The following is a 23836-nucleotide window of genomic DNA, read 5'->3' as shown; positions in this document are numbered from 1 at the left end:
ATCCAAGATAGGAAGGAAAGCTATGAAAAGAACACCCGGCAACTTAAAAAATTAGTTCAAGTTGCCAAAGGCAGTTATTGCCCAGAGAACCAAAAGGATATTTGGATATGATCTTAGAAGCATTTTCAGTGATCTAAATAAAACTGTCCATAGAAAACAATAATGATGACAGTCAGAGTTCCCTTATGGCACAAAGGGTTAAGGATCTGACATTGTCACTGTAGCAGCCCAGGTCAAATTTTTGGTTTGGGTTCAGGCCCTGGCCCAGGAACTTCCACGTGTCATAGGCCCGGCCAAAAAAAAAAAAAAAAAAAAAAAAAAAAAAAAAAATGATGACAATAATAATATATAATTTGTAGGTTTAAAACAAGGGCAGAACTAAAATGCAGGCAAACAAAAAATTAGAAAAGAGGTTATTTGGATTGGAAGAATCAATATAGTAAAAATGACAATACTACCTAAGGCAATCTATAGATTTAATGCAATCCCAATCAAATTACTAATGACATTCTTTACAGAACTAGAACAAAATATTTTAAAATTTGTATTGAAACACTAAAGACCTCGAATAGCCAAAGCAATATTGAAAAGAAAAAAATGGAACTGGAGGAATCAGGCTCCCTGACTTTAGACTCTACTACAAAGCTACAGTCATCAAGATGACTGTATGGGGAGTTCCTGTTGTGGTGCAGTGGAAACAAATCCGACTAGGAACCATGAGGTTGCAGGTTTGATCCCTGGCATCGCTCAGTGGATTAAAGATCCGGCATTGCCATAAGCCGTGGTGTAGGTCACAGATGTGGCTCAGATCTGGTGTTGCTGTGGCTCTGGCGTAGGCCTGTGGCTACAGCTCCAATTAGACCCCTAGCCTGGGAATCTCCATATGCCGTGGGTGCAGCCCTCAAAAGGACAAAAAAAGACAAAAAAAAAAAAAAAATGACTGTATGGTTGTATGGTACTGGTACAAAAACAGAAATACGGATCAACAGAACAGGATAGAAAGCCCAGAAATAAACCCAAACACCTATGGTCAATTAATCTATGAGAAAGGAGGCAAGATTGTCTCTTCAATAAACGCTACTGGGAAAACTGGAAAGCTTCATGTAAGAGAATGAAATTAGAACATTGTCTAACACCATACACAAAAATAAACTCAAAATGGATTACATACCTAAATATAAGACCACACACCATAAAACTCCTACAGGAAAACATAGGCAGAAGGCTCTTTGACATAAATCACAGCAACATCTTGTTTGATCCACCTCCCAGAATAAAGACAATAAAGACACAAATAAACCAATGCGACCTAATTAAACTCAAAAGCTTCTGCACAGCAAAGGAAACCATTAGAAAAACGAAAAGACAACCCACAGAATGGGAGAAAATTTTTGCCAATGATGCAACCGACAAAGATTTAATCTCCAAAATATACAAACAACTCATACAATGCAACAACAAAAAAACAAACAACCCAACTGAAAAATGGGCCGAAGACCTAAATAGACATTTCACCAAAGAAGACATACAGATGGCCAGCAGGCATGTGAAAAAATGTTCAATATCACTAATTATTAGAGAAATGCAAACCAAACTGCAATGAGGTACCACCTCACACCACGGCCATCAACAAGTCAACAAATAACAAATGCTGGAGAGGCTGTGGAGAAAAGGGAACCCTCCTACACGATGGGTGGGAATGTAAATTGGTACAATTACTATAGAAAACAGTATGGAGGTACCTCAGGAAACTAAATATAGAACTACCATGTGACTCAGCAATTCCACTGCTGGGCATATATCCAGACAAAACTTTCACTGAGAAAGATACATGCACCAGTATGTTCATCACAGCACTATTCGCAATAGCCGAGACATGGAAACAACCTAAATGCCCACTGACAGTTGAATGGATTAAGAAGATGTGATACATATATGCAATGGAATACTACTTAGCCATTAAAAAGAACAAACTAATGCCATTTGCAGCAACATGGATGAAACTAGAGACTCTCATATTGAGTGAAATAAATCAGAAAGAGAAAGACAGATATCATATGATATCACTTATATGTGGAGTCTAAAATATGGCACAAATAATCAACAAAACAGAAAAGATCAATGGACATGTACGACAGACTCGTGTTTGCCAGGAGGGATGGGGAGGGAACGGGATGGACTGGGAATCTGGGGTTGGTAGATGAAAACTCTTGCATTTGGAGTGGACGGGTAATGATATCCTGCTGTACAGCACAAGGAACTACATATCTAATCACTTGTGATGGAACATGACAGAGGATAATGTGAGAAAAAGAATGAATATATGTGTATGACGGGATAACTTTGCTATACAAAGAAATCGACAGAACATTGTAAATCACTCATAAATAAAAAAAGAGAAGAGGTTACTGGAGTTAAAGTGTCTCAATGCCTCTGCATTTGAGTGGGAAGTGAATTAGTATATTAACTTTGACTTTTGTTAAATATGTGTGGTAAAATGTCAATGGTATTCACTAAAATGATACAAATTAGACATATATATGTACATACATACATATATATCTTTTGAACCAACAGAAGGAAGTGACATAAGCCAATTTAATAAAACACCAATCGACCCAAAAGAAGTATATAAAAAAGTGACATTTCCCTCCTGCAAAAAAAGTGAATTATTTTTAATTATTTATTATTTTAAATTAATTATTAGTCCAGATATACTAATAATAACAGTAAACATAAATTAACTAAACTCATCAGCTAAAAGTCAGAAGCTGTCAAATTGAGTGTTGAAAAAAATCTAAGAGGCACTCCTAAAACACAGGAATTTAGAAAAGTCAAAAGTAAAAGTGTAAAAAAATTATATGCCTGGAGTTCCTGTCGTGGCGCAGTGGTTAACGAATCCGACTAGGAATCATGAGGTTGCGGGTTTGGTCCCTGCCCTTGCTCAGTGGGTTAAGGATCTGGCATTGTCGTGAGCTGTGGTGTAGGTTGCAGACACGGCTCGGATCACGTGTTGCTGTGGCTCTGGCGTAGGCCAGTGGCTACAGCTCCGATTCGACCCCTAGCCTGGGAACCTCCATATGCCGCGGGAGTGGCCCAAAGAAATAGCAAAAAGACCAAAAAAAAAAAAAAATTATATGCCTGACGAACAGTATCCAAAAGAAAGTTAGTGTAATTAAATTAATATTAGACAACATAGACTAACAAAAAAAATTAAGAATGGAGGATCTCTATATAATGACAAAAAGTTCAAGTCACCAATAAAATGTCACTTCTAAACTATAGAAAACATAAATCTTATAATTACTTAAGAAATTGATGAATCTTTAATCAAAAGAAAACATTAAATCCAGATGGCCCTAGAAGGATGTCTACATTTTCAAGGAATAGCTCATTCTACTCTCTCATGGACTACTCTGGAAAACAGAGAGATCATGTTCCCTACTCACTCTGTGATGCCAATCTAAATTAGATACCAAAACAGACCAATATTACTCACAAGTCACTCAACAGAATTATAAGTAAAATATTAGTAAATTGAGCCCAGGAATATATAAAAAGGATGAGGAGTTCCCGCTATGGCACAGTGGGTTAGGAATCAGACTACAGTGGCTCAGGTTGCTGCAGAGGGTGGGTTCGATCCCCAGCCTGTAGAAGTGGGTTAACATTTCTGGCATCACTGCAGCTGTAGCAGAGGTTGCAGCTGTAGCTTGAATTCAATTCCTGGCTGCGAACCTCCATACTCTGTAGGTGTGGCAAAAATATATATGTACACACACATACATGGATGACACATCATAACCGAGTTAGGAAATATATTCTAGGAGTTCCCATTATGGCGCAGCAGAAACGAATCTGACTAGTATCCATGAGGACGCGAGGTTCAATCCCTGGCCTCGCTCAGTGTTGCTGTGAGCTGTGGTGTAGGTCGCAGACATGGCTCGGATCCCATGTTGCTGTGGCTGTGGCCAGCAGCTACAGCTCTAATTTGACCCCTAGCCTGGAAACTTCTATATACCTTGGATGCAGCCCTAAAAAGACCAAAAAAGAAAAAAAAAAAAAGAAGAAGAAGAAGAAATATATTTCTTTGATTGGGCATGCAGAAGTTCTGAGCCACAGTTGTAAATAGAATCACAGCAGTGAAAACATCGGATCCTTAACCCATGGAGCCAGGAGGGAAGAGGGAACTCACAGGAAATATATTCCTGTAGTTAACCACATCCAACATATTAAAGGAAAACTATAGATCATCTCAATAGCTGCAAAATTTTCAAATAAAATTCAACAGTTTCTCATGGTAATAACTCATTGGAAACTAAGAAGAGTACTTCAGTAATCAGTTAAAAGGCATCTACCAAAAATGTATAGTAAGTATCATCTCAACAATGAAGAGTTAGGAATACTTCAAAATCAGAAGCAATTCCAGTCAAAATCGCAACAGGGCCTTTCAAGGAAGATGAGATGATTCTAAGATTCCTCAGAAGAGCAAAGGTCCAAGAAAAGCTAACATACTCCCGATGAAGAAGGAAAGGTGGATATCAAGCTTATTATAGGGAGTTCCCGTCGTGGCGCAGTGGTTAACGAATCCGACTAGGAACCATGAGGTTGAGGGTTCGGTCCCTGCCCTTGCTCAGTGGGTTAACGATCCGGCGTTGCCGTGAGCTGTGGTGTAGGTTGCAGACATGGCTCGAATCTGGCATTGCTGTGGCTGAGGTGTAGGCCAGCAGCTGCAGCTCCGACTGGACCCCTAGCCTGGGAACCTCCATATGCCGTGGGAGCGACGCAAGAAATAGCTAAAAAGACAAAAAAAAAAAAAAAAAAAAAGCTTATTATAAATGTATAGTTATTAGGACAGAATGTATTCATGTAGTGGTAGATAAAAAACCTACTGAAACAGAATAAAAGTCAGGGAAACAGACCCAAGCACATAAGGAAACATGGTTAAATGACAAAGCTGACATTTTAGATCACCAGGGAAAGGGGAACAATTCATTAAGAAGTGCTGGGACAACTGATTATTCATATAGAATACAGAATCTAACAATTCTCACTTCCTTCCCCCATTAATTCAAGAGAGAAAGATAGATTTTTTTTTTTTTTTTGTCTTTTTGTTATTTCTTGGGCCGCTCCCACGGCATATGGAGGTTCCCAGGCTAGGGGTCAAGTCGGAGCTGTAGCCACTGGCCTACGCCAGAGCCACAGCAACGCGGGATCTGAGCCGCGTCTGCTACCTATACCGCAGCTCACGACAATGCCAGATCCTTAACCCACTGAGCAAGGGCAGGGACTGAACCCGCAACCTCATGATTCCTAGTCGGATTCGTTAACCACTGCGCCACAACGGGAACTCCAGAGAAAGATAGATTTTTAAAGGCAAAACTTTAAACTTTTAGAAGACAGTATAAGAGAATACCTTTAGGATCTTTCCAAAATCCGGCACAATAAGACCTTTTACAACTAGTGAGTGAAATGGTTATCTCGTTGCCATCTTAATCTTCATGTCCATGATTAATACGCTTGAGCAGTTTTTCACATACTTATTTGCCACTCCTGTTTCCATGTCTGTGAAATACCTGTTCATATCAAATCCCCATTTTTTAAATTGTCTGTAGTTACATATATTGCAAATATCTTCTCCCAGTTTGTGGTTTATCTTTTCCCTTTCTTTAGTGTTTCTGGATAAACAAACCTTAATCTTAATTTAGTCAAATTATCTTTTACATTCGGTGCTTTTTGTCTCTTGTTTAAGAAATCCTTTCCTACCTCACCTGAACCACATGGGTAGATCGGGGAGATAGAGCCCTCCATGGAAACTAGGGATGTGGGTACTGATCTAAGACTAACGGCTGCTGGGCTGGCAGGAAACCACAGATGGTGCAAATGAGAAAACACAAGCTCTAAGTATCTGAGTCGCTTGGACCTATCTCAGGTGAAACCTGTGGGCTCTGAGTTCATGAAGTCCAGCTCTGCCACTTATCACCTGTCTCTGTACACCTGATTTTCTTCATGTATAGGTAGGGGTGATGATGAAGAACTGATAGTGATGCCAACCTCACAGGGTTACAGAGGAGATCAAGCAAAACCAAGCATCTAGTGGGCTCTCTTGGTCCTCAGAAGGACCTGCAAACTGTCTTTGAGTAGTCAAAGGCCAGTCATGGAAAAGAGTACAAAGACCCCAAAAGTAGGCCAGGAATCAGTGGGTGAGGGTGGCCACCAGGTGGGTGCGTGTGTGTATGTGTGAAGGAGGGGGGCCTAAGGGGGAGTTCTAAGAAAACACATTTCTCCAAGGCTGGATGCCTCACAGGCTTCATTTTAGCATCCACATGAGCCATGCCATTGGTCCAAGATCTCTCCTTCTGAGCTGTCTCTAGCATCTCTCCTGGGGCCTTTACTCAAACACAAACATTTTTTTTTTTTCCTTTTCTAGGGCCACACCTGAGACATATGGAGGTTCCCAGGCTAGGGGTCTAATTGGAGCTGTAGCCGCCAGCCTACACCAGAGCCACAGCAACGTGGGATCTGAGCCTGACCTACACCACAGCTCACGGCGACGCTGGATCCTTAACTTACTGAGCAAGGGCAAGGATCGAACCCGAAACCACATGGTTCCTAGTCAGATTCGTTAACCACTGTGCCATGACAGGAAGTCCAAACACAAGCGTTTTAATGAAACTTTCAAAGATGTGTGTCACATTATGCCATCTAAATCATGATGCTCCCTGATCCAATTTATCAAAAGGCTAGCACATTCTCATTTCTTCCGATGTTACCTCTGGTCTGAGCTGCTGAGGCCATGCAGGGAGGTAGGTCACATCTATATGGATGGATCATGGTCTGGTCAGTCAAGCAGTTTTTCTAGTGCCCAGGCTGGGGGTTTGGGGACTGGGAGTACTGAGTACCCAACAGGGCCAGGAGCAGGAGGAACCAAGCAGCAAACAAGTGTCTGGGAAAAGGCCAAAGAGTCAGAAACAGGAAAAACTTTGCAGATGGATAAAGCCAGGAGGAAAAGGCAGTTGTGTAGAATGGACTGTCATTTACTCCTTAAGTGTTAGTTCTCAAATGGATGGTTTTCATTTAAATCTTTAGGGTGAGCAGATGGCAATTATGGTTCGTGGACATGTCTTCACTCCTACTCTGTCCTGGGCATTGAGCTTTTCATGCACTGGCCCATTTATTTTCATCTTCATAGCAGCCATGAATGTGGATGTTATTACTTCTACCATGTAACAGACCAGGAAACAGGGCTTAGAAGTTAGGTAACTTGCCCAAGGCCAGATAGCTAGCAATTGGTGGGGTAAACACTTGTCTCCTGGAATCAATGCCAATGTCTTTTTTTTTTTTTTTTTTTTTGTCTTTTTAGGGCGACACCTGAGGCATATGGAGTTTCCCAGGCTAGGGGTTGATTCAGAGCTACAGCTGCTGGCCTACACCACAGCCACAGCAATGCCAGATTCGAGCCGTGTCTGCATCCTACACCACAGCTCACAACAATGTCGGATCCTTAAGCTACTGAGTGAGGCCAGGGATCAAACCCACATCCTCATGGATACTAGTCAGGTTCATTTCTGCTAAGCCATGACAGAAACTCCCACGTTCTTTTTTTTCTTGTCTTTTTAGGGCTGCACTCACAGCATATGGAAGTTCCCAGGCCAGGGGTCCAATGGGAGCTGTAGCTGCTGGCCTATACTACAGCCACAGCAATGCCAGATCCAAGCCTCATCTGCAGCCTACACCACAGCTCATGTCAACACAGGATCCTTAACCCACTGAGCAGGGCCAGGGATTGAACCCATGTCCTCATGGATACTTGTCAGATCTGTTACCACTGAACCACAATGGGAATGCCCCTGAAACCATGCTCATGACTGCTGTATCATATGGTGCTCAATGAGTACCTACTGGGAACCTGTATAAGACTTATATTTTGCAGGCTGCCATGGAGACTCCTAAAAGTCCAAAACTATGGAGCAGGCCTTGTGGGAAGCTCAGGAAATTTCTACTGAGGGTCTTTTCTTAAGAGATGTACCTCAGGAGTTCCCCTGTGGTACAGTTGGTTAAGGATCTGGCACTGTCACTGTAGTGGCCCAGGTCGCTGCTGTGGCACAGGTTCAATCTCTGGCCAGAGAATTTCCACATGCCACAGGCAAGGCCAAAAAAAGAAAGAAATGCACCTCATTTCTCTTCCCTTTAAACATCCTGAGGTGACCTCTGAAAATGATTCACTATTCGTTTGACCCAGAAAACCTCAAAAGATCATGAAAATCAAGAGGTTCAAATCTTCGGGTTCAAGAGACAGGATTAAGATGGCGAAGTAGAAGGACTGGAGCTCACTTTCTCTCATGAAAACAACAAAATTACAACCAACTGCTGAACAACCATCAACAAAATAGGCTGGAAACTACCAAAAAAGATATCTTATACCAAAAGACAAAGAGGAGGCCACACTGAGATGGTAGGAGGGGTGATCATGTGATATAAGCAACCTCATACCCTCCAAGTGGGCGACCCACAGACTGGAAAGAACTATACTGCAGAGGCTCACCCACAGGATTGACAGTTCTGAGTCCTACATCAGGTTCCCACACTTATGGGATTTGGCATTGGAAGGAGGAGCCCCTGGAGCATTTGGTGTTGAAGGCCAGCAGGGCTTATGTGCAAGAACTCCACGGAACTGGGGGAAATGGAGACTCCACTCTTAAATGACACACACAGGCTTTCCTGTGCACTGGGTCCCAGGGCAAAGCAGAGATTCCAGAGGAATCTGGGTCAGACCTGCCTGAGGATCTCCTGGGAAAACAGGGGGAGACGTGGTTCCTTCTAGGGAAAGGACACTGGAGGCAAAGGTCTAGGGAATAATCATCAGCATAAACTCCTGTAGAGGTGACCATTTTGGAAAAACCTGGCCCCACCCATCAGGGCTGAGAAGCCCCAGGCCAAACAACAAAGAGCGTGGGAACACAGCCCCACCCATCAGCAAACAGGCTGCCTAAAGACCCTAGGCACACAGCTGTCTCTAACCACACCCAGAAACAAAGCCCCACCCACCAGAGGGACAAGAGTCAGCTCTACCTACAGGTGGTGTAGCAGAAACAAATCCAACTAGTATCCTTGAGGATGTGGGTTCACCAGCCCCTCCCATCAACAAGCTCCTGTACCAACTTCAGCCACAAGGGGCAGACACCAGAAGCAAGAGAGGCTACTACCCTATTGCCTGCAAAAAGGAGACCACACACACACAAAATCTATATAAAATCAACAGGCAGAGAATTATGACTCAGATAAAGGAACAAGAAAAAAAAAAACAACAACAGAAAAATACCTAAGTGATCTGGAGATTACCAACCTCCACAAAAAAGACTTTAGACTGATGGTAGTAAAGATGATTCAAGATCTTGGAAATAAACTGGAGGCACAGATGGATAAATTACAAGAAATAATGAATAAAGAAATATAAGATTTAAAGATTAAGCAAGCAGGGATACAAAATACAATAAATGAAATAAAAAGTTCACTAGAATAAACCAATAGCAGAATATAGGAGGCAGAGGAATGAACAAGCGAGGTGGAGGACAGAGTGGTGGAAGCCACTGACGTAGAATAGAAAAGAGAAAAAAGATTGAAAAGAAATGAAGACAGTTTAAGAGAACTCTGGGACAACTTTAAATGCACCAGCATCCATATTATATGGGTGCCAGAAGGAGAAGAGAGAGAGAAAGGGCCAGAGAAAACATTTGAAGAGATAATAGTTGAAAATTTCCCTAACATGGGAAAGGAATCACTCACTCAAGTCCAGGAAGCACAACAAGTACAACATAAAATAAATTCAGGGAGGAACACGTATTAATCAAACTGACCAAAATTAAAGACAAAGAGAAAATACTGAAAGCAGCTAGAGAGAAGCAACAAATAACATACAAGGGAACACTGATAGGGTTTTTGGCTGATTTTTCAGCAGAAACTCTGCAGGCCAGAAGGGAGTGGCATGATATACTTAAGTGATGAAAGGGAAAAAAAAAAAAAAAAACCTCCAACCAAGATTGCTGTACCCAGTAAGGCTCTCATTCAGATTTGAAGAAGAAATCAAAAGCTTTACAGACAAGCAATAGCTAAGATAATTGAGCACCACTAAACCAGCTTCACAACAAATACTAAAGAAACTTCTCTAGGTGGAAAAGGCCACAACCAGAAACAAAAATATTACAAATGACAAGGCTCATGAGTAAAGGCATATGTATAGTAAAGGTAGGAAATCATCTACACACAAATATTCTACCAAAAGCAGAAATCATGAGAAGAGGAGGGTACAAATTCAGGATCCCGAGATGTATTTGCAATAGAGACCAAGAACTTAAAACAATCTTGTATATATATGGACTCCTATATCAAAACTTCAGGGTAACTGCAAACCAAAAATTTACAGTAGATACACACACAAATAAGAAAAAGCAATCCAAAGAGCAACACTAAAGATAGTTATCAAACCACAAGAGAAGAAGGGAAGAAAAAATATCAATAAGAAAAAATATCAATTTAATACAAAACAGTGAACAGAGAGTTCCCACTATGGTGAAGCAGAAACAAATCCAACTAGTATCCTTGAGGATGTGGGTTCACTCCCTAGCCTTACTCAATGTGTTGGGATCCAGCATTGCAATGTAGGTCACAGACAAGGCGCAGATCCCATGTTGCTATGGCTGTGGTGTAGGCTGGCAGCTATAGCTTCAATTTGACCCCTACCCTGGGTACTTCCACATACTGAGGGTGCAGACCTAAAAAACCAAAAAAAAAAAAAAAAAAAAAAGCAATAAGAACACACAGATCAATAATTACCTTAAATATACCTTATATATTAAACCCATATATATGCTGTTTTCAGAGACCCACTTTAGTTCTAGGGACACATACAAACTGAAAGTGAGAGGATGGAAGAAAATATTCTATGCAAATGCAATTCAAAAGAAAGCTGGAGTAGCAATACTTGCATCAGACAAAACAGACCTTAAAATAAAGAATGTTATGAGAGACGAAGGACATTACATAATAAGCAAAGAATCAATCCAAGAATAAGATATAAAAATTGTAAACATATATGCACCCAACATAGGATCACCTCAATATATAAGGCAACTGCTAACAGCCTTAAAAGGAGAAATCAATAATAACACAATAATAGTAGAGGCCTTACATACCCCACTCACAGCAATGGACAGGTCATCCAGACAGAAAACCAACAAGGAAACACAGGCTTTAAATGATACATTAGACCAGATGGACTTAATAGATAGTTATAACACATTCCATTCAAAAGCAGCAGAATATACATCCTTCTCAAGTGCACACAAAACATTCTCTAGGATGGATCACATTGTGGGCCACAAATCAAGCCTCAGTAAATTTAAGAAAACTGAAATCAGGAGTTCCCGTCGTGGTGCAGTGGTTAACGAATCCGACTAGGAACCATGAGGTTGCGGGTTCGGTCCCTGCCCTTGCTCAGTGGGTTAACGATCCGGCGTTGCCGTGAGCTGTGGTGTAGGTTGCAGACATGGCTCGGATCCCGAGTTGCTGTGGCTCTGGCGTAGGCCGGTGGCTACAGCTCCGATTTGACCCCTAGCCTGGGAACCTCCATATGCCGCGGGAGCGGCCCAAGAAATAGCAACAACAACAACAACAAAAGACAAAAAAAAAAAAAAAAAAAGAAAACTGAAATCATGTTAGGCATCTTTTCTGACCATAACACTATGAGACCAGAAATCAACACCAAGAAAAAAAACTGCAAAAAACAAAAATACATGGAGTCTAAACAACATGTTACTAGACAACCAATGGATGACTGAAGAAATCAAAGAGGAAATTTAAAAATACCTAGAAGCAAATGACAACAATGAGACTACAATCCAAAACCTATGGGATACAGCAAAAGCAGTTCTAAGAGGAAAGTTTATAGCAATACAAGCCTACCTCAGGAAACAAGAAAAATATCAAATCAACAACCTAACTTTACACCTAAAGCAACTAGAGAAAGAAGAACAGACAAAACCCAAAGTTAGCAGAAGGAAGGAAGTCATAAAAATCAGAGCAGAAATAAATGAAACAGAAAAGAAGAAAACCATAGAAAATTTGATCAATGAAACCAAAAGCTGATTCTTTGAAAAGATCAACAAAATTGATAAACCCTTAGCCAGACTCATCAAGAAAAAAAAATAGACAGCACTCAAATAAATAAAATTAGAACTAAAAAAGAAGTTACAATGGACATCACAGAAATCCAAAGGATTATAACAGACTACTACAAGAAACTATACGCCAATAAAATGGACAATTTAGATGAAACGGACAAATTCCTAGAAAAGTACAATCTTCCAAGACTAAACCAAGATGAAATAGGAAAGATGAATAGACCAATCATAAGTACTGAAATTGAAACTATGATTTAAAAACTTCCAACAAACAAAAGTCCAGGACCGGATGGCTTCATAGGCAAATTTTATTAAAAATTTAGAGGAGAGAAAAAGACCTAAATAGACATTTTTCCAAAGAAGATATACAGATGGCCAACAAGCACATGAAAAAAATGCTCAACATCACTGATTATTAGAGAAATGCAAATCAAAACTACTATAAGATACCATCTCACACCAGTCAGAATGGCCATCATTAATACGTCCACAAATAATAAATGTTGGAGGGAGTGTGGAAAAAAGGGAACCCTCCAGCACTGTTGGTGGGAATGTAAGCTGGTACAACTACTATGGAAAACAGTATGGCGGTACCTTAGAAATCTATACATAAAACTACCATATGACCCAGAAATTCCACTCTTGGGCATATATCCAGACAACACTTTCTTTAAAAAAGACACATGCACCCGCATGTTCATCACAGCACTATTCACAATAGCCAAGACATAGAAACAACCCAAATGTCCATCAACAGATAATTGGATTAGGAAGATTTGGTATATATACACAATGGAATACTACTCAGCCATAAAAAGGAACAAAATAATGCCATTTGCAGCAACATGGATGGAACTAGAGACTCTCATACTGAGTGAAGGAAGTCAGAAAGAGACAGACAAATACAATATGATATCACTTATAACTGGAATCTAATATACAGCTCAAATGAAACTTTCCACAGAAAAGAAAATCATGGACATGGAGAACAGACTTGTGGTTGCCGACTGGGTGGTGGGGAGTGGGATGGACTGGGAATTTGGGGTTAATAGATGAAAACTATTGCCTTTGGAATGGATAAGCGATGAGATCCTGATATATAGCATTGGGAATTATATCTAGTAGTGACTAGATGGAGCATGATAATGTGATAAAAAGGAATGTATATGTGTGACTGGGTCACCTTGCTATACAGTAGAAAATTGACAGAACACTGTAAATCAGCTATAATGGAAAAAAAGAAAAATCATTAAATAAAACAATTAAAAAATAAAAAACATAAATTTAGAGAAAAGTTAACACCTATCTTTTGAACTACTCCAAAAAATTGCAGAAGGAACACTCCAAAATCATTGTATGGGGCCACCATCACCCTGATACCAAAAAAAGATGAATATACAACAAAAAAAAAGAAAATTACAGGACAATGTCACTGATGAATATAGGTGCAAAAATCCTCAACAAAGTACTAGCAAACTGAATCCAGCAATATATTAAAAGGATCATACTCCATGCTCAGGTGAAATTTATTGCAGGGATGCAAGGACTTTTCAATATCTGAAAATCAATGTGATACATCACATTAACAAACTGAAGAATAAAAACCATACAATCCTCACAACAGATGCAGAAAAAGCTTGACAAAATCCAACATCCATATCTGATAAAAACCATCCAGAAAGTGGGCATAGAGGGAATCTATCTCAAAATAATAAAGGCCATATATGACAAACCCAAAGCTAACAACATTCTCAAAGGTGAAAAGCTGAAAGAATTCCCACTAAGATCAGGAACAAGACAAGGATGTTCGCGCTTGTCACTACTATTCAACGTAGTTTTGGAAGTCCTAGCCACACTAATCAGAGAAAAAAAAAATAAAAGAAATCCAGATTGGAAAGGAAGAAGTAAAACTATCACTATTTGCAGATGACATGATACAATACCTAGAAAATCCTAAAGACTCTACTAGAAAACTGTTTGGGCTCATCAATGAATTTGGTAAAGTTGCAAGATACAAAATTAATACACAGAAAGCAACTGCATTTCTATAAACTAACAATGAAAGATGGGAGAAAGAGAAATTAGGCAAACAATCCCATTTACCATCACATCAAAAAAAAAAAAAAAAAAAAAAAAGACCTAGGAATAAACCCACCTAAAGAGACAAGTACTGTACTCTGAAAACTGTAAGACATTGATAAAATAAAGTAAAGATGACATAAACAAATGGAAAGGTATACCATGCTCTTGGACTGGAAGAATCAATATTATCACAATGAATATACTACTGAAGGCAATCTACAGATTCGATGCAATCCCCATCAAATTACCAATGGCATTTTTCACAGAACTCGAACAAAATATTTGAAAGTCTGTTTGGAAGCACATAAGACCCAGAATAGCCAAAGATATCCTGAGAAAGAAAAATGAAGCTGGAGGAATCAGGCTCCCTGACTTCAGACTATACTACAAAGCTACAGTCCTCAAAACAGTATGTTACTGACACAAAAACAGAATATAGGTCAATGGAACAGGATAGAAAGCCCAGAATTAAACCCATACACCTAGAGTCAACTAATCTATGACAAAAGAGGCAAGAACATACAATGGAGAAAAGACAGACCCTTAAATAACCGCTGCTGGGAAAACTGGACAGCTACATGTAAAAGAATGAAATTAGAACACTCCCTGACACCATACACAAAAATAAATTCAAAATGGATTAAAGTCCTAAATATAAGACCAAACACTTAAAATTCTTAGAGGAAAACATAGGCCAAACACACTCTGACATAAACCACAGCAGTATCTTCTCAAATCCACGTCCTAGAGTAATGACAACAAAAACAAAATAAAAAAATGGGACCTAATTAAACTTAAAGGTTTCTGCACAGCAAAGGAAACCCTAAACAAAATGAAAAGACAACCCACAGAATGGGAGAAAATATTTGCAAATGAAGCAACTGACAAGGGGTTAATATCCAAATATACAAACACCTCCTTCAGCTCAATATTAAAAAGACAAACAAAGCCATAAAAAAATTGGCAGGATATATAAATAGACAATTATCAAAAGAAGACACAGAGAAACCCAAAAATATGCACGAAAAGATGTTCAAGATCACTGATTATTAGAGAGATGCAAATGGAACTACTATGAGGTACTATCTTACACCAGCAAGAATGGCCATCATCAAAAAGTCCACAAACAATAAATGCTGGAAAAGGTGTGGTGAAAAGGGAACCTTCCTACACTGGTGGGAATATAAATTGGTTCAACCACTATGGAAATTCCCCCAAAAAACTAAAAATAGAATTACCATAAGATCCAGCAATCCCACTCCTGGGTATCTATTCAGAGAAAACCATGATTTGAAAAGATACGTGTACCCTAGTATTCACTGTAGCACTATATACAATAGCCAAGACATGGAAGCAACCTAAATGTCCACTGACAGAGGAGCAGATAAAGAAGATGTGGTATATACACACTGTGGAATATTACTCAGCCATAAAAAAGGAATGAAATAATGGCATTTGCAGCAATAAAGTTGGACCTAGAAATTATCATTCTAAGTGAAGTTAGTCAGATAGTCAGACACAAACATTATATGCTATGACTTACACGTGGAATCTAAAAAAAGATACAATGAACTTCTTTGCAGAACAAAAACAGACTCATAGACTTTGAAAACCTTATGGTTACCAAAAGAGACAGGTTGGGGGGGGAGGGATGGAAATGTTCTAAAATTAGGTTGTGATGATGGTTGCACAACTATAAATGTAATACAATTCACTGAATTTTAAAAAACATAATATTTCTGCATCAAATAGAGAAAAACAAATCGATTTGAAACTAAAAAAAAACTTCGGGTTCACTTTAAGAACACTCGTGAAGCTGCCCAGGCCATTAAGGGAATGTATATCCCCAAATCCACCAAGTGTCTGAAGGATGTCACTTTACAGAAGCAACATGTGCCATTCTGTCACTATAGTGGTGGAGCTGGTAGGTGTACCCAGGTCAATCAGAGGTGCAGGACGCAGGGTCAATGGCCCAGAAAGAGCAGTAGATTTTTATTGCACATGCTTAAAAATGCAAAGCATACTGCTTAAGGGTTTACATATAGATCCTCTGGTCAAAGGGCATATCCAGGTGAACAAAGCCCCCATGAAGGAGTGTAGGATCTAGTGAGCTTATGGTTGACTTAACACATTTAGGAATTCTCTTTGCCATACTGAGATGATTCTTACTAAAGAAGAGCAGATTGTTCCTAAACCAGAAGAGGAAGTTGCACAGAAGAAAGAAAAAGATATCCCAGAATAAACTGAAGAAACAAAAACTTAGGGCCTGGGAATAAATTCGGTGTAAAATAAATGCAAATAAAAGTGAAAAAAAGAAAAAAAATGAACCTTATTTAATGATGGCAGCTTCCCATCACTGAGGCTACATGTGATCACAGCTTGGCTGGATGTAATTGGGTCTCCATGGAAACCACTTCCACTGACGTCTGCTTCCAGAGGAGTCTGCTTCCAATTTCTGAGAATTAATTTCAAATATAATTTTTTAATTAATTAATTAATTTATTTATTTTGCTTTTTAGGGCCATACCTGCAGCATATGTAAGTTCCCAGTCTAGGGGTCAAATTGGAGCTATAGCTCCGGCCTACACTACAGCCACAGCAACACCAGATCCTAGCTGCATCTGCAACCCACAGCACAGCACACAGTAATGCCAAACCCACTGAGTGAGGCCAGGGACTGACCCCAATGGATACTAGTCAGGTTCAAAACCTGCTGAGCCACAATAGGAACCACTTCTTTTTTTTTTTTTTAATTGCCATTCTCTTTATTCCCCTGAAGGAACTGTGATTTGAGCGTTTAGAGATATACTATCTTCTCTTGGGCTTTGCAGAAAGTGCCGACTTTTCAAATACAGCTTTGAGACATAACCTGCCTCACATTTACCTGTACTACCTCTTAGGTGGTGCAGAGTAATGGCTGGGAACACACTGCTCTCTGGAAGGTTTGACTGACATTTATCAAATATACACTCCAACGAGTTGCTTATTCTCTCTGGGGTCGAGTTACACCTCTGCAAAATAGGGATAATAGAGAACTTACTTCATAAATTTGTTCTATGTTACTAAATTCTTTTTTTTTCTTTAAAATTAAATAGCAAACTGGTGGAGTTCCCGTTGTGGCGCAGTGGTTAACGAATCCGACAAGGAACCATGAGGTTGCGGGTTCGGTCCCTGCCCTTGCTCAGTGGGTTAACGATCTGGCGTTGCCATGAGCTATGGTGTAGGTTGCAGACATGGCTCGGATCCTGCGTTGTTGTGGCTCTGGCGTAGGCCGGTGGCTACAGCTCCGATTGGACCCCTAGTCTGGGAACCTCCATATGCCGAGGCAGCGGCCCAAGAAATGGCAAAAAGACCAAAAAATAAATAAATAAATAAATAAATAAATAAATAAATAAAATAAATAAAAATGAAAATAGCAAACTGGAATTATATTGCTACTAAATAGCTTAAAATTCTTTTATATCCCCAAATTCTTTATTATTATTAAAGTATAGTTGATTTACAATGTTTCATCAAGTTCTGTTGTACAACAAAGTGACCCAGTCACACACATTTCCCTGTGCTGTACATTAGGATCCCATTGCCAATCCATTCCAAAAATAACAGTTTGCATTCCCCCAACCATCCATCCAACACCCCCTTCCTCTTCCCTTGCCTGGGAACCCCAAGTCTGCTCTTCTTAGCCGTGATCTGTTTCTGTTTTTTGTTTGCTTGTGTGTTATTTTTAGATAGGATCATTTGTTCCATATTTTATTTATTTATTTTTGTCTTTTTTCTTTTTTTAGGGCTGTGCCTACAGCATATGGAGGTTCCCAGGCTAGGGGTCGAATAGGAGCTGTAGCTGCTGGTCTACACCACAGCCACAGCAATGCCAGATCTGAGCAGTGTCTGCAACCTATACCACAGCTCACGACAATGCTGGATCCTTAACCTACTGAGCAAGGCCAGGGATTGAACCTGCGTCCTCATGGATGCTAGTGGGGTTAACCACTGAGCCACTACAGGAACTCCTGTTCCATATTTTATATTCCACAAATAAGTGATATCATATGGTATTTGTCTGTCTCTTCCTGGCTTACTTCACTCAATATGAGAGTCTAGTTCCATCCATGTTGCTGCAAATGGCACTAGTTTGTTTTTTTATGGCTAAGTAATATTCCATTGTATATTTGTATCACATCTTCTTAATCCATTCATCCGTCAATGGGCGTTTAGGTTGTTTCCATGTCTCGGCTATTGCGAATACTGCTGTGATGAACACACTGGTGCATGTATCTTTCTCAGTGAAAGTTTTGTCTGGATATATGCCCAGCAGTGGAATTGCTGAGTCACATGGTAGTTCTATATTTAGTTTCCTGAGGTACCTCCATACTGTTTTCTATAGTAATTGTACCAATTTACATTCCCACCCATCGTGTAGGAGGGTTCCCTTTTCTCCACAGCCTCTCCAGCATTTGTTGTTGACTTGTAATGATGGCCATTGTGTGAGGTGGTACCTCATTGTAGTTTTGATTTGTATTTCTCTAATAATTAGTGATATTGAACATTTTTTCACATGCCTGATGGCCATCTGTATGTCTTCTTTGGTGAAATATCTATTTAGGTCTTCTGTCCATTTTTCAATTGGGTTTGTTTGGCTTTTTGTTGAGTTGCATGTGTTTTGTATATTTTTGAGATTAGCCCTTGTCTGTTGCATCATTGGCAAAGATTATCTCCCATTCTGTGGGTTGTCTTTTTGTTCTTTTAATGGTTTCCTATGCTGTGCAAAAACTTTTGAGTTTGGTTACGTCCCATTGGTTTATTTGTGTCTTTATTGTCTTTACTCTAGGAAGTGGATCAAACAAGATGTTGCTGTGATTTATGTCAAAGAGCCTTCTGCCTATGTTTTCCTGTAGGAGTTTTATGGTGTCTGGTCTTATATTTAGGTATGTAATCCATTTTGAGTTTATTTTTGTGTATGGTGTTAGACAATGTTCTAATTTCATTCTCTTACATGAAGCTTTCCAGTTTTCCTAGTGCCACTTATTGAAGAGGCTATCTCTCTTCCACTGTATGTTCTGTCCTCCTCTGTCAAAGAGTAGTTGCCCATAGGTGTTAGGGTTTATATCTCAGCTTTCTATCCTGTTCCATTGGTCTATATTTTTGTTTTTGTGCCAGTACCATATTGTTTTGATGACTGTAACTTTGTAGTATTGTCTAAAGTCGGGAAGCTGGATTCCTCCATTTTCACTTTTCTTTTTCAATACTGATTTGACTATTTGGGGTCTCTTGTGTTTCCATACAAATTTTAAAATATTCTGTTCTAGTTCTGCGAAGAATGTGTTTGGTAATTTGATAGGGATTGCACTGAATCTGTAGATTGCAAGTAAGTGTTGGCTATTATTCCTCTCCCACCTGCTCATTCCCCTCCTGCTGCTCATGTTTCCAGCATAAGGGTGACCAATTCATTCTGATTTGCGTGGGACTTTCCCTGTCTTAACACTGAACATACCCTACTCAGCCTTGGGCAAATCAGGACAGCTGTCTACCCTTCCTGACTCTGCAGTCAGAGGAGTTATAATAATCCAGATAAAATGGTGGCCAATGGGACTCAAGAAGGTTTGAGGAGTTCCCAATGTGGTACAACAGGATCAGTGGCGTCTCAGGAGCACTGGGACACGGGTTCGATCCCTGGCCAGGCACAGCAGGTTAAGGATCCAGCATTGCTGCCTCTGCAACTTAGGCCGCAACTGCAGATCAGATCTGATCCCTGGCCCTGGAAATTCATATGCTGCGGGTGGCAAAAAAAAAAAAAAAAAAGAAAAGAAATAAAAATAAAAGGATGAATTTAAAAAAGAAGAAGAAGAAGAAAGTTTGAGTCCCAGACTTACAATGGAAATTCAAAATCATTACAGTTTTGTAGCCACAGGATGTAGAAGGATAGCTCAGCAACACAGAAAACTCAATGAAGCCAAAGGTAAGTTGAATTATATGAGTCCTCCAGGGCGGAAGCTGTCTTACTCATCTTTGTATCCCCCTGCATACTTAGTAGGCTGATTTCCTAAGGTCATGTGTTATGAATGACACATGCTTGCATCTCAGTCCAGTTTGGGGACAACTCTGGAGCAGGTTTTGCATGCAGAGGAGAAATTCCATCCTGAAATGGGATCCTTGCTTTGAGAATTATTCATGAGTCACTGTCTGATTAAGCACTGACACCTTCCGCTCATTACTACCCTCCCCACCCAGTCTTTGGGACTGATGTGGTTTTCAGTAGAGCTATATATAATTACCTAATCCATGATGACCCAGAAGGAGTGTCTATCCACAGAGAATACCACATAACCTACTGAAGTCCCCTACTCAGAGCCTGGGGTGTCTTCCTAGCTCTCATGTGCCCTCTGTGTGGGGTAAGCAGGAGGGTTCAAAACACATGGAGAGAGTGCCCCACATACAGGGGGTCCAAGAGATGGGGACATGGATTGTTCTTGCTGTTCCAAGATGGAATATTGATGGGGCCTTATCACTGCTCCCTTCCAGGGAGAACACGTTATCGGAGACTGACTAGGTGCTCCAATTCTGGTGAAACAGTGTTGATTGTGCCTCTTACTTGCTGTGAGATCTGGGGCAAGTGACTCACCCTTCCTGAGGCTCCATTTCCTCTTCTGTAAAATGAGGATAATAGTAATACTTGATGGAAGGGAGGGTTTAAAAATCGAGTACCTGTAAAGAATGTTTGTAATGTGGGCCCTAATACAGCTTAATGCCCTCAATACCCTAACAGGGGCTATGGCTGCTATTATGATTTTATATTGCAGTGATCCAATGTAAGTACAGCATACCACACTGTTCCAAGGGGAGAACAGCCCCCAAATCAACAAATGTAAATCAGAATGTCAAATAGCAAGTATTTTATTTTATTTTTTTATTGCTTTTTAGGGCCATACCTGTGGCATATGGAAGTTCCCAGGCTAGGGGTCGAATCAGAGCTACAGCTGCTGGCCTACACCACAGCCACAGCAATGAGGGATCCAAGCTGTGTCTGCAACCTACACCATAGCTCATGGCAATGCCGGATCCTTAACCCCTGAGCAAGGCCAGGAATGGAACTCATATTCTCATGGATACTAGTTGTGTTCATTACTGCTGAGCCACAAGGGGAAGTAAGCAAGTGCTCAGTAAATGTTAGCTGTTAGGAGTTGCTGTTGCGGCTCAGTGGTAACAAATCTGACTAATATCCATGAGGATGAGGGTTTGATCCCTGGCCTCACTTAGTGAGTTCAGGATCCGGCATTGTCCTGAGCTGTGGTGTAGGTCACAGATGTGGTTCAGATCCTGTGTTGCTATGGCTGTGGTGTAGCCTGGCAGTTACAGCTCCAGTTTGACTCCTAGCCTGGGAACTTCCATATGCCACAGGTACGGCCCCAAAAAGACAAAATACAAACAAAAAAATGTTAGCTGTAATTAAGAGCTTCTCAATTGGCTTCCTGTGTCTCAGAAACACCTAGCTGCTCTATGACCACTGGGATAAGATTATTTAAGAAATTCCATGAGACGCATAAATAATATTCATGTCCCTAATACATCGCCTGAATGTAATCATAAGGACACTTTAGGCAAACTTAAAGTGGGGGAGATTCAACAAAATAAGTGGCCTATACACTTCAAGAATGTTGAAGATATGAAAGACAAAGAAAGATTAGAGGTGACTAAAGAGACAGGACTGCTAAGAACAATGCATAATCTCGGACTGAATCCTGAACCAGAAAGAAAATATTGTGTAAAGGACATTATTAGAATAATTGGTAAAATTTGAATAAGGTTTGCCAATTAGGTAATAATGTTGTATCACTGCTAAACTGTCTAGTTTTTCCTGTGGTTATGTAAAAGAATATGCTTAACCTTGAGAAATCACTTCAAAGTATTTACGGGTAAAGGGTCATAATGTCTCAACTTACTCTCAAATGGTTCAGAAAAAATAATCCATATACAGAAAAAACTAATGGAAAAGCAGGTGTGGCTAAAGGTTCACTAGTGACTCTGGATGAAGGGTATGCAAATTGGGGGCTATTTTTGCAATTATTTGTGTATGTGTGTCTTTTAAGGGCTGCACCCATGGCATACGGAAGTTCCAAGGCTAGGAGTCGAATTGGAGCTGTAGTGGTCTGCCTACACCATAGCCACGGCCACACCAGATCTGAGCTGTATCTGTGACCTACACCATAGCTCACAGCAACTCTGGATTCTTAACCCAGTGAGCCAGGCCAGGGATTGAACCTGTGTCCTCATGGATACTAGTCGGGTTTGTTACTTCTGAGCCATGATGGGAACTCCTATTTTTGCAACTAAAAAAATATATATATATTATGGTCTTACCCATGGCATACAGAAGTTCCCCAGGCCAGGTATTAAATCTGAGCTGCAGCTGCAATCTACCTTGTAGCTATGGCAATGTCAGATCCTTTAACCCACTGTGCCAAGCTGGGGATCAAACTCCTGCCTCTGCAGTGCCCCAAGCCATTGCAGTGGGATTCTTAACCAATTGCAAAACGGCAGGAACTCCTATTTTTGCAACTTGTGTGCATGTTTGAAATCATTTCAAAATAAAAAGTAAAACATAAATAAAAACAAAGCTAAGGAGTTCCTGTCGTGGCGTAGTGGTTAACGAATCCAACTAGGAACCATGAGGTTGCAGGTTCAATCCCTGCCCTTGCTCAGTGGGTTAACGATCCGGCGTTGCCGTGAGCTGTGGTGTAGGTCGCAGATGTGGCTCGGATCCCGCATTGCTGTGGCTCTGGCGTAGGCCGGCAGCTACAGCTCCAATTAGACCCCTAGCCCGGGAGCCTCCATATGCCGTGGGAGTGGCCCTAGAAAAGGCAAAAAGACAAAAAACAAAAACAACAACAACAACAAAAACAAAGCTAAGAACTACCAAGCCCTTGAAAAAAGAATAAGAAATTGTGCAGTTAAAGGAAGCAGCCAGTTCCCTGCTCACCAGTCAGCAGCTGTGAGAATTCTCTGCTCCTTGGTCCTGTTTCTCAATGTACAAGCCTGAAAAGGCCAACTTTATAACATGCAGCTTTAGAATCTTCCATAGAAGTGGAGACAAGTCTTCACTTACAGGAGTAACAAGAGAAAGGCTATAAATAAACTCAGGGCAGTGTAGAGGCCAGTGGGAAGTGGTGGGCCGGGAGCATCATCTGACATGCCTGCAACCTTTTAACCTAGATTGGGTCAGAGTGAAAAGCTCTGTGGTGCCAGAAAAAACTTTTAGCATGGAGATGCCCTTTCAAGGGGCAAAGAAGGTGAACTTGGTTCTCCAGGAAAGGAGCAGTGTTTGCTACGAGCCAGAAGAGGGCACTGTTTTACCCATGTTATCCGTCCAAGGGTGCCAACAAGTGGTTTTGCAGGTCTTCAAGATCCCAGGGGGCAGGATTGGAGTGAGGTGAATGAGACAGTCATGAAAATGCAGAGTTGGATCTTTTTTTTTTTTTCCTTTTTCTTTTTAGGGCTGCACCTGCTGCAAATGGAGGTTCCCAGGCTAAGGGCTGAATCAGAGCTATAGCTGCCGGCCTATGCCACAGCAACGCCAGATCTGA

General features: G+C 40.5%; 1 protein-coding gene and 1 pseudogene across 2 annotated transcripts in view; one reads left to right on the top strand and one right to left on the bottom strand.

Annotated features, from left to right (window-relative positions):
- Nucleotides 1-23413, bottom strand: part of ABHD6 (abhydrolase domain containing 6) — a 72932-nt gene extending 49519 nt beyond the window's left edge. Inside the window, exons 1-2 of one of the 2 annotated variants that reach the window (XM_021069089.1) lie at nt 23233-23413; nt 16587-16713 (exon numbers count right to left, since the gene is read on the bottom strand). The gene's annotated coding sequence lies outside the window, so the exon portion shown is untranslated. The remainder of the gene's footprint in view (nt 1-16586; nt 16714-23232) is intronic. The other variant, XM_021069091.1, reaches the window with a different exon arrangement.
- LOC106505622 lies at nt 8215-16534 on the top strand (annotated as a pseudogene).

The sequence above is a fragment of the Sus scrofa genome, chromosome 13 (genome assembly GCF_000003025.6).
Source record: "Sus scrofa isolate TJ Tabasco breed Duroc chromosome 13, Sscrofa11.1, whole genome shotgun sequence".
Taxonomy (NCBI): Eukaryota; Metazoa; Chordata; class Mammalia; order Artiodactyla; family Suidae; genus Sus; species Sus scrofa.
This window is presented reverse-complemented; position numbering and strand designations above follow the sequence as displayed.